This window comes from Pteropus alecto, unplaced genomic scaffold, assembly GCF_000325575.1.
Source record: "Pteropus alecto unplaced genomic scaffold, ASM32557v1 scaffold69, whole genome shotgun sequence".
In the NCBI taxonomy this organism is placed as follows: domain Eukaryota; kingdom Metazoa; phylum Chordata; class Mammalia; order Chiroptera; family Pteropodidae; genus Pteropus; species Pteropus alecto.
Window position 1 is genome coordinate 6983267 of NW_006494610.1, and position 11822 is coordinate 6995088.

Genomic DNA, 11822 nt, shown 5'->3' on the forward strand with positions numbered 1-11822 from the left:
ACTGGATTTTGGTTGGATCTATATGCTGCAGTATAAGTGTTTAATTTGTTTTTCTTTTAATTTGAATGTTAATTTCTAAGCACTAATGGCAAAAGCATTAGAAAGTAAGCCATCAGTTTCTCTGTTATCCATTAAATTAGAATGACTTTGTAACTTTATTCAACAATTTCTCGATTTCTCATGCATATTTAACATTTAAGTATTTTGAGATACAAAAAATTTAAAAGAGGAAAAAGAATGAGAATGATGACAGGGGAGACTCAGAAGAGTTCCTCAGGGGAAAGAAAAAACTTTTTTAAATTTGAAAATTTTTTTTCATTTAAAATTTTATGAAAATAAAAAATAAATCATGGAAGCTCATTTAAGTCAATGGAAATTCTTAAATATATGGAACTAAGAACAAACTAATGATGTAAAAGTCATTTTATAGAAAAAAAATGACTGAACTAACTTCTAAAGCAAAACTTAATTTGAAATTAAATTTGGTTTTATCAAACAAATGGTAAGGGTATTACAAATGCCAAAAATAATTTTAACTTTAGAAAACATATAATCAGCGTCTGTAAGGTGCACAATGATACTTGTCTTTCATAATATTGTGGTAGGATCTGGTAGCACTGTCATTCTTCATGAATATGAATTGTACCAACCTCTCAATAATTTTAACTATCTTAATTACTTTGCACTACTCTAAATACTTTTTATGTTTATCTCATTTAATTTCTTAAAATTACCTGTGAAGATAAATAATATCATTTACTTGTTTTCCATAAAAGAAAATGAAGTGCAAACATCACACAAATAAAAGCAAGTGACTTGAACCAAGGAAGATGATATGAAACCACATGCTATTCAAAAGAATGATTAAACAAATGATATCACAAGGACACTAGATGAGGAAATAGAAAACCGAGATTTGGGTTTCAAATCTGGTCTTGTTACCTAACTGGTGACTTGATCTCTTTATCTTCAGAACCTCATTTGATAAATGCTGTGTCTAAGTGATGCCTAAGATTCCTGGTGGATATCACATTGTTCTGGTTTTACAAAAAAAAAAAAAGAAAGAAAGAAAAAAAAAGTTAGACTCATTCAAAGGCTGTGCTTCCTCTATCTATTGCCATGTTCCCTAGGGTTCTATCCTCAATCCATCAGTCTGTTTACTCATCTTCTCTCTGCATAAACTCATCAACTCTTATCTATATGTTGAGTAGCCCCAAATCTACCATCCAAATTCCCTGGAAACCCCTCTGAATATTTAAACTAGAGGAAATTTGCGGCTGGTGATTATTGTATACTTGTGGAAGACACTGGAAAACCAAGCAGAAGATAGGTAGCAGAAAGAAGCTACTGTTCCAGTAGGCTTGAGGCCAGTGAGAGCTGAAACCAGGACAAGTCTGTTTTGATGAAAGGGGGAGACAAGGGAGAAACATAGCAAATGCCAGAAATATATCTTGCCCAATAATTTGCTGGAGATCCTATAGAAGCATTTAACTACTTAATTTACTTTCTTCCTTATTTTGCCTCCTCTTCCTGTGTGCTTCTACCACTTACAAAATCTATGCCAATCACACTATAATTTGCATGTTTTGTTATCATTGTTCTTTGCTTTACATTTACCTATTTCGCTGCCTGTCTCCCTCATAAGGCTGAACAACTCTCAGACCAGAACTATGGTTTTATTAATCTTGAGGTCCCAGCACTTAGCAGAAAGCCTTGTTCATAGAGTTACTTCAAGAGTGTTTGTTGAATGAATGAATAAACAATATAATCATATATAGAACTTACTTAAAAAAAAAAGAAGTCATTGATTTTCATATGACTAGAATTTAGGTATATAGAGAAGCAACTCATGTGCAGTTTTTTTCAAAACTTTAGTTATTTAACTTCACCTTTTTTTAAGTTTATAAATAAAATTATTTTAGTATAAATGTTGAGTTGTCAATGAATAGAAATTGTTCATACTAACACTTTCTACTTTTATATGCTTCACACAAAACATACGTGTTTTTCCAAGAAGAGCCAGTCACAGACAATTTTATATTTTATTTAAACTTATGAGTCAATATGTTTATATTTTAGTGAACTAGATCTTATCAAGATTTAATCTCAGCTTAGTTATTGAGCACAGGGACTGGAGTTTAGTATAGAAAAAAGATGGACTATGTAATACAATATGAGTCATTTATAATCATGTGCCCTTTGGTAGCAATATTTTGGACAATTTTTTTGATGACATTACTTCTGATATTTAGATAATAAGCAAATTTATAATTTACATGTCTCTATGAAATTGGGCATGAATAGTTCTATAAGAAATATATAAGAGATTGCTAACAATGTGGAAAAGAAAAATGCAATAAATATTAAACCTTTAGAAACAATTTTAAATTAAGAAGAATATATAGACAGAGAGTGGGCAGAAAATTATCAAATTATACAGAAATGTATTTTTTCTAAGCAGATAAGAAGACACTAAAGTGCAGGATTTTGTTTTGCTCTCATAGAAATACGGAATCAACTTTGTGTTGTACTTGAGATATATGATGTATGATATATATCTTGTTTTCAGTGATCCAGAGGATTGCTTTACTTCTTTTTGTTATTGGTCAACATAAATAGCAAGTTCACGAGAAAACAAACAAGCAAACAAAATAGAGTTGTTCAATATGTTTTTGGACATAATATATTTTCAAGACTGGATTACTCCTTGAATTCTTCATCAGGGCACCAGAAAAACAGTGTATCTTTGTTGATTAGTACAGTTTTCTTGAAATTGTAGATCTTGCAATGTTCCCCTTTATCTTGAGTCTTTTATGTAATTTATTTAAGCACTTTGTTTTATGAACACCTTGATTCTCTTTAAGGAAAATTGATCTACAAAGAAATGATCTAAGACAGAATACTTTAAATCAAAAGCAAAAAAAAAAAAAAATCAAAAGCATATCATAGATTTTAAGTAATCACCTTTATACAGTTTGTTTTCATAAGTTTTTAGTTTTGTTTTGAAATTATAGTGTACAGAATACAAAAATGGAGTTGAAATTTTATGTTGACCATGTTAATGAGTTTTTTTTAATGCTAAATAGCCATAAACTTACTCTACTTATTGAGCACGTCTACTTACTTAGTGTTCTGATTTTTTTAAAATCTACTTTCCACTGAGTCATTTTGTCAAATAATGTTTCATCTTCTCTATAGCAGTGAGTCATAAATTTTAATCCCAGCATGAGATTAATTCAGTGGGTCAGAAGGTGAGATCAATTGAAGATTCTGGGGTCCTGACCTAAGTCGTGGTGGAAAATATTAATACTCTTCTAAACTATCTCTACTAATGAAAAGCTGAACTTCTACAATTTAAGTAAATCCCAAAGTAAAGTGCAAATAAGCTCTATGTTTGACATATGATTAATATCCTTTAAAGTGTAGCTATTATTAAATTAGAAGTAGATTTAAGATACAGCCATTTGGATCCCATTCAAAGGAATAAAATTAGTCAAGATTGATAAAATATCACATATTTGTTGGGAGAGCTATACAAGACCATTTCTCTTAAAGATTTAGATCAAATCAACTAGACTTTCCAATCGTGTTTTTCCAACTTATATTAAAAACCTCTAATACCCTCAAGATAAATGAGATAGTACTTTCCTAAATTTTTTATTTAGTATATTTAATAGCGTTATTTTTTGCTAGTAGGCATTCACAAGTATTACATATAGTGACTGGCTTGACCCATTTATTCTTTTAAACCAAGTGTTCACAAGTGTTAACATCAGACATCAAGATCATAACTTGGTATGAGGTTTAATTTGCCTGGCTGCATGCATTTAAAAAACAAATAACTATAATGAATCATTTATTTGCTTAAGTATCTTTGGAAGCCTCAATTTAATCACTCAATTTCTACTTTCAGTGGGCCAAAATAAATAAAACTACCATTATAGAAATACACTAAGCTCTACTCACAAATGTTTTCAAATAATTGAGTGTGTGAAAGCACATCACCGGTAATGGTAACCTAAGAAGAAGGCAGGGAGGGGAGTAAGGCAGAGAATAAGATTTGATTCAGTATCTTATTGAAAGAGTTTAAAAAAAAAAAAGCATAACAATATATATAGAAATAATGGAAATTTATAGTCACAACAATCTCGTTTAACTCAAATTTCAAGTGTATTTTGTATAAATATATGTTTTATACATAGCTCTAACAGTGATTAGTATGAGCTTTTCTAGGTGAAGGAACATATTTTGCAAAGTCCATGAAGCAAGTGTAGGACAGAAATGACTTCTTGCATTAAACCAATAAAAATCTAATCCTCAGTATTGGAGTCCTCTCTCTTATCTTGTTTTGATAAGCACACACACACACACACACACAAAGATTTAAAAAATAATTTCCTCCAAGTATTTTCTCTTTTTTAAGTAGGAAAAAGGGATGGAGTAAGTAATGGATATCCCTCTAAGAGTTCGTTGATTGGCATAACCAAGTACTCTATGTAAAATACTCATTTAATTTCTTCTCTTTCTCTGTCCAACTGGGTTTTTAAAAAAATTAACCCTCAAAGAGAAAAATATAAAACCACCCTGGATGACCCTCAATTAGAACATAATAATAGCTATTATTAAGGCATTCAATAAGTCACTCAGCAAACACTTACTGAACACTCATTGTTAATGAGGCAAGGATAAGCACTGAGGATGGAATGCAGAATGTGACACACTCCATGCCCTGGTGGAGTTCCCACAACTCAGATAAGAGTTAATGCTCTTATTCCTTAAAAAAAATCATGTCGCCATTTTTTCAGGTTCTAATTCTAATTAAACTAAAGAACTTTCAAATTAAATATGTAATATCTATTTTTGTCATCTATATATCACTTCATCTTTTATTATTTTGGCATTTCCTAATTCTCTTAATTGTGCTGATGTCAGTAATGATCTTTCAAGGAGTTAATTTTTAAATTAAAAATTATCTTTATCTAAATTCAGTTTCATTGAAGCCGACAATGGATAAAATTTATTTATAACATTTATATAGCAAATGTGTTGTTAAAATTAATAAATATGATATTTAATTTTTACCTCAATTTTGAGGTTGGAATGTTATCAAAGGCAATGTGATTAGTGGATTGTTTTGTGTCATTTGATTACTTGTCCTACTTGTCCTACACATTTTGTACTTAAAAACTGACCATGTGTACATTGTATTATAAAATTAAATGTTTATTTATTTATAATCTTGTTTCTCTAATTTTACTGATACGTACATTGTTTTTTATATTTCTAAAGTTGATTAGTGCTAAATATGAGTATGCCTATTTATATGTAAGACTCTGTGTGAAAAATTTGAATGCTATAACGATCAAGTCAATACATATGCTGATTTGAGGGCTTTTATGATCTAGTATGGTCCTATCCCATAATCAACCAGTAAGCACACCTGCTCAACCAGTATGTACAGCCACCAAGCATTTGCATTGGTTGGAGACTGTGTTATGCCCATTGTTAAATATTTTATCACTTTTAATAATTTAAAGAAGAATCGTGATAAAAATTCAAAAGAAAGAGAGGAAATAGTGTACTGTAGGAGTCAGGGGGCATAGCTTTGTGAAAGAGGTTATAGGTGGTGACTGATTTGAAAGATGGAGAAAGTCTTTCAAAAGCATGTGACAAAGGGAGAGGCAAATTCCAGACCAAGGGAACCATATGAGCAAAGAGACAAATGGAAAAAAGGATTGGGGGTGTGTAGGAGAAAGTTAATTTAGTGAAAATGAAACAAAAGATGCAAGGGGGGAACGGAGAAATTGGAAATTTGTACAAAGTTGGGTTGGACATGGGAGTTCACAATGCTTTTGAGAACAATGGGAAACTATTAAATGTTAATGAGGAATTTGGACAGTATCAACGCTTAAAATACTGAATCTTTCTATGGAAGAATAAAGTAGACCTCTTTTTATTCAAATCTTACTTTAGGAATTTGGGGGAATTGAAGCACAAATGGGAAATCCAAGTAGATATATTACGTTATGTAGTTAGACTATGAATCTAGGATTCAGGATATGGGTTTCAATTTGGATCTAGATTCAGAGTCATAATGTAGTAACATTTAAGGGGCATCTAACATGAACCAGGAGTAGTGTGGATCATTATCTCTTTTAAGCATTATTTACTAATAAAAGAAAAATCTCAGTAAAAACAGATAGTAGATATTTTTTCCTCTATAAGTCAGGGAAATTGAAAGTCAGAGGAATTTAGTGCTGTTGGGGGCAAAGTCAAGACACATACCCAACAATGTCAAATACTAAACCCCATACCTTTAACCAATACACTTGCTGCCTCACCAAAGTTTACATATGACATTTGAAGTTATTGAGGTTACTGAGAAGAATGAACAGTACAGATGGTGGTCCTTCAGTGATGTGAGTAACAAAATATGTGAACAAAGGGTTGAGTCCACTGCTTTTAAAATGACAATTTAAATCCTTGACTTTGGTTTTTGAACTTAAATACAAAAATATATAGGGTCAAATCTATAGATAATTATCATTTCTTCTTCAATTATTTATTTAGATATTCTTTACCCATATAGAGGATTATGGTACATAATAATTTCTATTTTCTTTTAGCTCTTTTGTATGAAGAAAAACATTTATTAAATAAATTTGTCTTTCCTCAGTAATATGAAATACCACATCAACTATATTCAAAATTTTCAAGTATACTTATGTCTGGTAATGGGATTTATGGAATATTTCATTGACTTGTCTGTCTATTTATAGCTATCGGTGCCACAGTTATTCAATTATTCTAATTTTACTTTCAGTTTTTCTAAATTAGACTGTTTTATCTGTTTATTTTTAAAAATATTTTAAAGAAAATTTAAAACTTTGTTGAGAAGCAAAGGAAATTCCACATAAATATCTGTTAAAATTACATTAAAACTAATGTAATTTTGAGGGAATTGACATCTTTACATATAATGTTCTCTTATTTATAGAATGCTGTACTTTATATACCAATTTGGATATGCCAATATATATGTGTATGATATTAGGCCAGTTATTCAAATTCTCTGTCTCTACAAAAGTAAGAATAACAAAAGTACCCACCTTATCAGTGTGTTGTAAGAATTGATGAAAATAATGATTGTAAGGCACATGGCGCTGTGTCTGGCACATAGTCAATAGTGCTAGCTATCATCCTTCCAAATGTCGCCTGTACCATGTAAGTGATTAATCCTGAACTGATTTTTCCCAAGCCTTTTAAAATCATGTTCTCTAAAATAATATATTTTTCTGCGTTTGACATTCTGCCAGAAAAGATATTTGTAGGGTCTTACATTTTCCAGTTTGTTTTGAAAAAATGATACATATTTTATTACAGTATTTCAAACTACTCTTCTCCCCCAAGTAATTCTGATGTGATCCCTTGTATAGTAATGCCTCCCCTCTGTGGAAGATGACTCCCATAGATCTTATTATACTTTCCAAAATTGCCTGAGTTTAAAATTCAGTGCTACTGATTTCTAGTCCTGGATTACTCACTGAGGAATATAAATATAAAGAACCAAAGAAACATAAAAATAGTTCATAGATTTTTCTTAGCAATTTTATTAATAGTTAGGGAAAATGAAAGTTTGGGACATGGGAGAATTGGTTTTTGCAAAAGATGTCATGAAATGTAATATGGTTCGACCTTTTAATACATGAGGAAATAAAATAGGGATCAAACAATACTAACAAGTACAAAAACAGAAGCATTATTTGAAGTAAGTAAATAACTTCCTACTATTACCCTAAATAATTATGAATAGCCATTCTCTTAAAACTAGTAATAGTTATTGCAACTGAGTACTCCCTTTATCTAACATACTCATTAAATATATTCTGATAGCACCAATGTTGTACAGAGAGAGCTTTATCACTTTTAAGAAGCCTGAATTTGATGACAATAAAATACAAAATCTCTAGGGGGGTGGAATGCTGTAAAATTCAAACTATCAAGTTGTTTTAACTTTTTTTCACTTTACTTAAAAGTTAAAATGAATTTTATAAATTCTCAGCTAGGAAGTTTCTGAATTTTGGATAATGACAAAATTCATTTAATTTATTGTTCTACCATTTAGATTATTAGTTACTTCTTTTAATTGAAACATTTTATTTGTTTTATTCAAAAAGTCTTTTGAAAATTTACATAATTTTCTGTAGAAAAAAAAGCTTTTAAATTGAAGTAAAAACTAGAACTGACATACACACATACACACATGAAAAAAAACTAGCACTTTTCACAAAAGAAGCCCTTGCTCAACCAAGCAACACTTTCCCTGAAGGAACCAATTTTACAGATAAGAAAATAACACAGATATGAGGTAATATACTCTGAGGAAAGTGCACATTGTTTCTTTATTGTTTGACTGCTAGATTCTAAAATAATCAATATATTCTATTATTTGCTTTGCAACAATAAAAATTATAGGAAAAAAACACTTGCCTGTGTAAATCTTTTATTTTAAAACAGAATTGCTATCTACTCAATTATCTTTTGCATTCGAGTATTTTCTTGCATCAGGCAGCAGATGCAATTTTAGACTGTTATCATCCAAAGTAGATGTGTACTTATCCATGAGATAGCACACTATTGTGATTTCTGTAATTTACATTGCCCTTTGAATCCCAGACAACTGTCACTGGTGTTACGGAATACTAAATAGGAGTAGCAGGGCTTTACATTACACATTTTATTATGACATTGTTGCTATTGTATAAATTACATGTGTATTTATTCTACCAAAATATATATATATAAACTTATTTTACTTGATGAATCATCTTCTCAAAAAAGTCAACACATTCTCCTTTACAGCAATAACCACAACATCACAACTCCCATTTACTTGCTAAGCACTCTGTTGAGATATTTAAAGATTTGGTGGCCTCAATTCTCGCAACCCTCTATAATAGATATTATAATTATTTTTTAAATTAAATTTATTGGGATGACATTGGTTAATAAAATTATATAGATTTCAATAATACATAATACTATAATATACCATCTGTATATTGTTATATTATAATATTTATGATTTTCCCAGTGTCTAGCACAGAGATTTACACCAAATACCCACTTAATAAATATTTTTTGAATTAAGAAATCGAGACTCATGGAGACTAAAAGATAAATAAAGCCTAGTAATAATGTTGTGAAATTCAAGTTAATATTGAGATAGAGTCTTAAAACTTAAGAGTCTTTTCTTATACCTTCCAGACCCAAATATCTTGAAAATTGATGCTAATCCTCTGTGTTGATATACATCTTTTAAGGAAGTTAGCACCCTAAAACTAAACTGAAAGAGATGATATCACTTCGATTAAAAACTACATAAACTACTTAAAAATATAATAACTGTATTTTTAACAGTTGTGCTTTTTCACTAAATCCCAGCTGGATCTATAGAGGATGATTAATATTGAGTCTCCAACAGAAAGAACCAGTGCCCTGGAGCAGACAGATATGTTTAGGACAATTGGGATAAGAGTTAAAATAAAGGTGAATGAATGTATTTTGAATACTAAGGCACTCTAGGTTGTGTGACCAAAGCCTATCTGTCAAGGAATGCTTTTAAAGAAAGTTCTTGAAGCAAAAGTAATAAGTAGTCTAACTGAAGGAGGGCTAGCAAAGTTTTCAGTAAAGGAAAACCGCATATTCAAAGCCTTCGGAACATGAGAGAATATGTAATATTAGTGTATCTGTGGGAACTTCTGTGTGACTGTAGCAGAGTTCTGTGCTGGAGAGAGGCAGAGCTTGAAAGGTAATCATGGTTCAGGTAATTTATGAAATAGCAGACATTGTCAGGAGGAATTTAGACTTTATGTTCTAGATAGGCAATTGGAAGCTATAGATAGATTTTAAGAAGGAAAATTACATGGTCAGATTTGATGCTGTAAAAGATGGATTATAGGAGATCACATCTGCAGTCAGACAACAAGTTAGGATGCAATTCGATAGTACAAGTAAGAAATGATAAGAACTAGAATGCAGACAGAAGTAGCAGTGGGAGAAAGAGGGTGGACAGTTCTGAGAGCTACCTAAGAAGACAAATAGGAGTGCCTTTGTTCTAAAAATAATGCAGAATCAAAATGCAAATAAAACTACTTTGGGCACTAACATCATAGAAATTAAATGGCACATTATAAATGACCAGTAAACACAAGCATAATTTAAAAAGAAACTGAAAAAGTGTTAACAAAGTTCAGCATAAAATGATAAAGAAACAGTGAGGAAATGATAAAACACAAACCTATGTTTCATAGATTTCTAAAGAAAGAAATTGTGCTTTGAAAAGCCATATGGTTCTCACTTTAGGGCACATTTTCAGGATGAACTAATAGAATGAAATGGAGTTTGAATGAGGTTGTACACTTATATTGTCTCTAACTCTGTTTATATATATATATATATATATATATACACAAATAAAAATAATCTTACTTAATATACAATATACAATTCAACAGTATGTCATATATAGATATAAATATAAATATATATATATATATAGTGATATAAATCTGTTGTTCCAAATATGGAAAACTTGATGAATCAAATCCTTCCATACCTTCCATATACTGATTTGTATGTGAGTGTGTATGTAAGGCACTCTAAGTGAAGGAGAAAAATCACTGGCAAACTAATTCAGATAAGAAACTTGAATTTTTTAATAAAAACTTCCAGGCTGTATCCTGAAGACAGTAAGGGAACTAGTTCAATATATATATTTTTTAATTTTATACATCTATGGTAGTTCAAAAATCCAGAATGCTACCATAAGATATTGAAAGCAGATTTAATAAAAAAATACAATTTTATATTTGGAAAGGTATAAATGTTGATATATACACTCTAGAAAGTTCTCTGGGAAGATTATTTTTATTTGAACTGGAAGAATTGGAATTTATCTAAATACTCCATCACCTAAAGTAAGAGCAGTAACTGAATTATAATTTTACCCTTTTAACTTTTTTTTCATTCACTAATATTCCATTAAACCAGAGAAACAGTCTTTAGTACTGAAGTATCTGAGTTCATTTCACAATTCTATGGTTCTGTGTTGAGTTGAGCAGGGCATGCTCTGTTTGGCTTCTGTTTTAATTGGTGGAAAAAGGAAATCAAATTTTTTTTTTAGTTACTGTTAAGAGGGCAGAAAAACAGGAACCATTTGTCAACAGTTTATTTTTCAAGACAGATAGATTTTTCTTCAAGTGTTTGTTACTTTTGACAGTTTCATAGTTTGAGTTCATTTCCTTTTAGTTAATAATAAATTGGCTGAGTCAAATTTAGGTCAAGTTGTGCAATTTAGTTAGATTTTAAGATGGCTGCAATATTTTTCAGCCAATTTACAATTTGCTTTTTTATAGTTTGCAGTGAGTTTAGCTGAGTAAATTTTACATGAGCTTTGCTTATTGGCTTAAGATGTTTTATAGCTCTGAAATATGATCTGTTGTCTGAATACGTTTTTCTTGTGACTTTAGGAATATGGATTAGCAATCTCAGATTGAGATTTTTCTAATGTTTGATTTGACATAGTAAACTCAAATAACTAAGTTTAATTAACTGATCATTTCCTTGTCATAGACTTTTCTTTAATAAGGTGTTTTCAATTTTACAGTAATTGTTTTCTGTTTATTAAAAAAATTAATAATCTTAATAATCTTGAGTGTTTAATTTACTAGGAAGCCTGAGGTCAGTGTCACGCATGTATGGACAAGTAGGATGTGCACAGCACAGTTCTGGGAGGACTTGTTCACACAAACCAGTTAGTG

The 11822-nt window shown here is 30.4% G+C and overlaps 1 protein-coding gene across 1 annotated transcript in view; it reads left to right on the forward strand.

Moving 5' to 3' along the window:
- Positions 1-11822, forward strand: part of PCLO (piccolo presynaptic cytomatrix protein) — a 352477-nt gene that overhangs the window by 315806 nt on the left and 24849 nt on the right.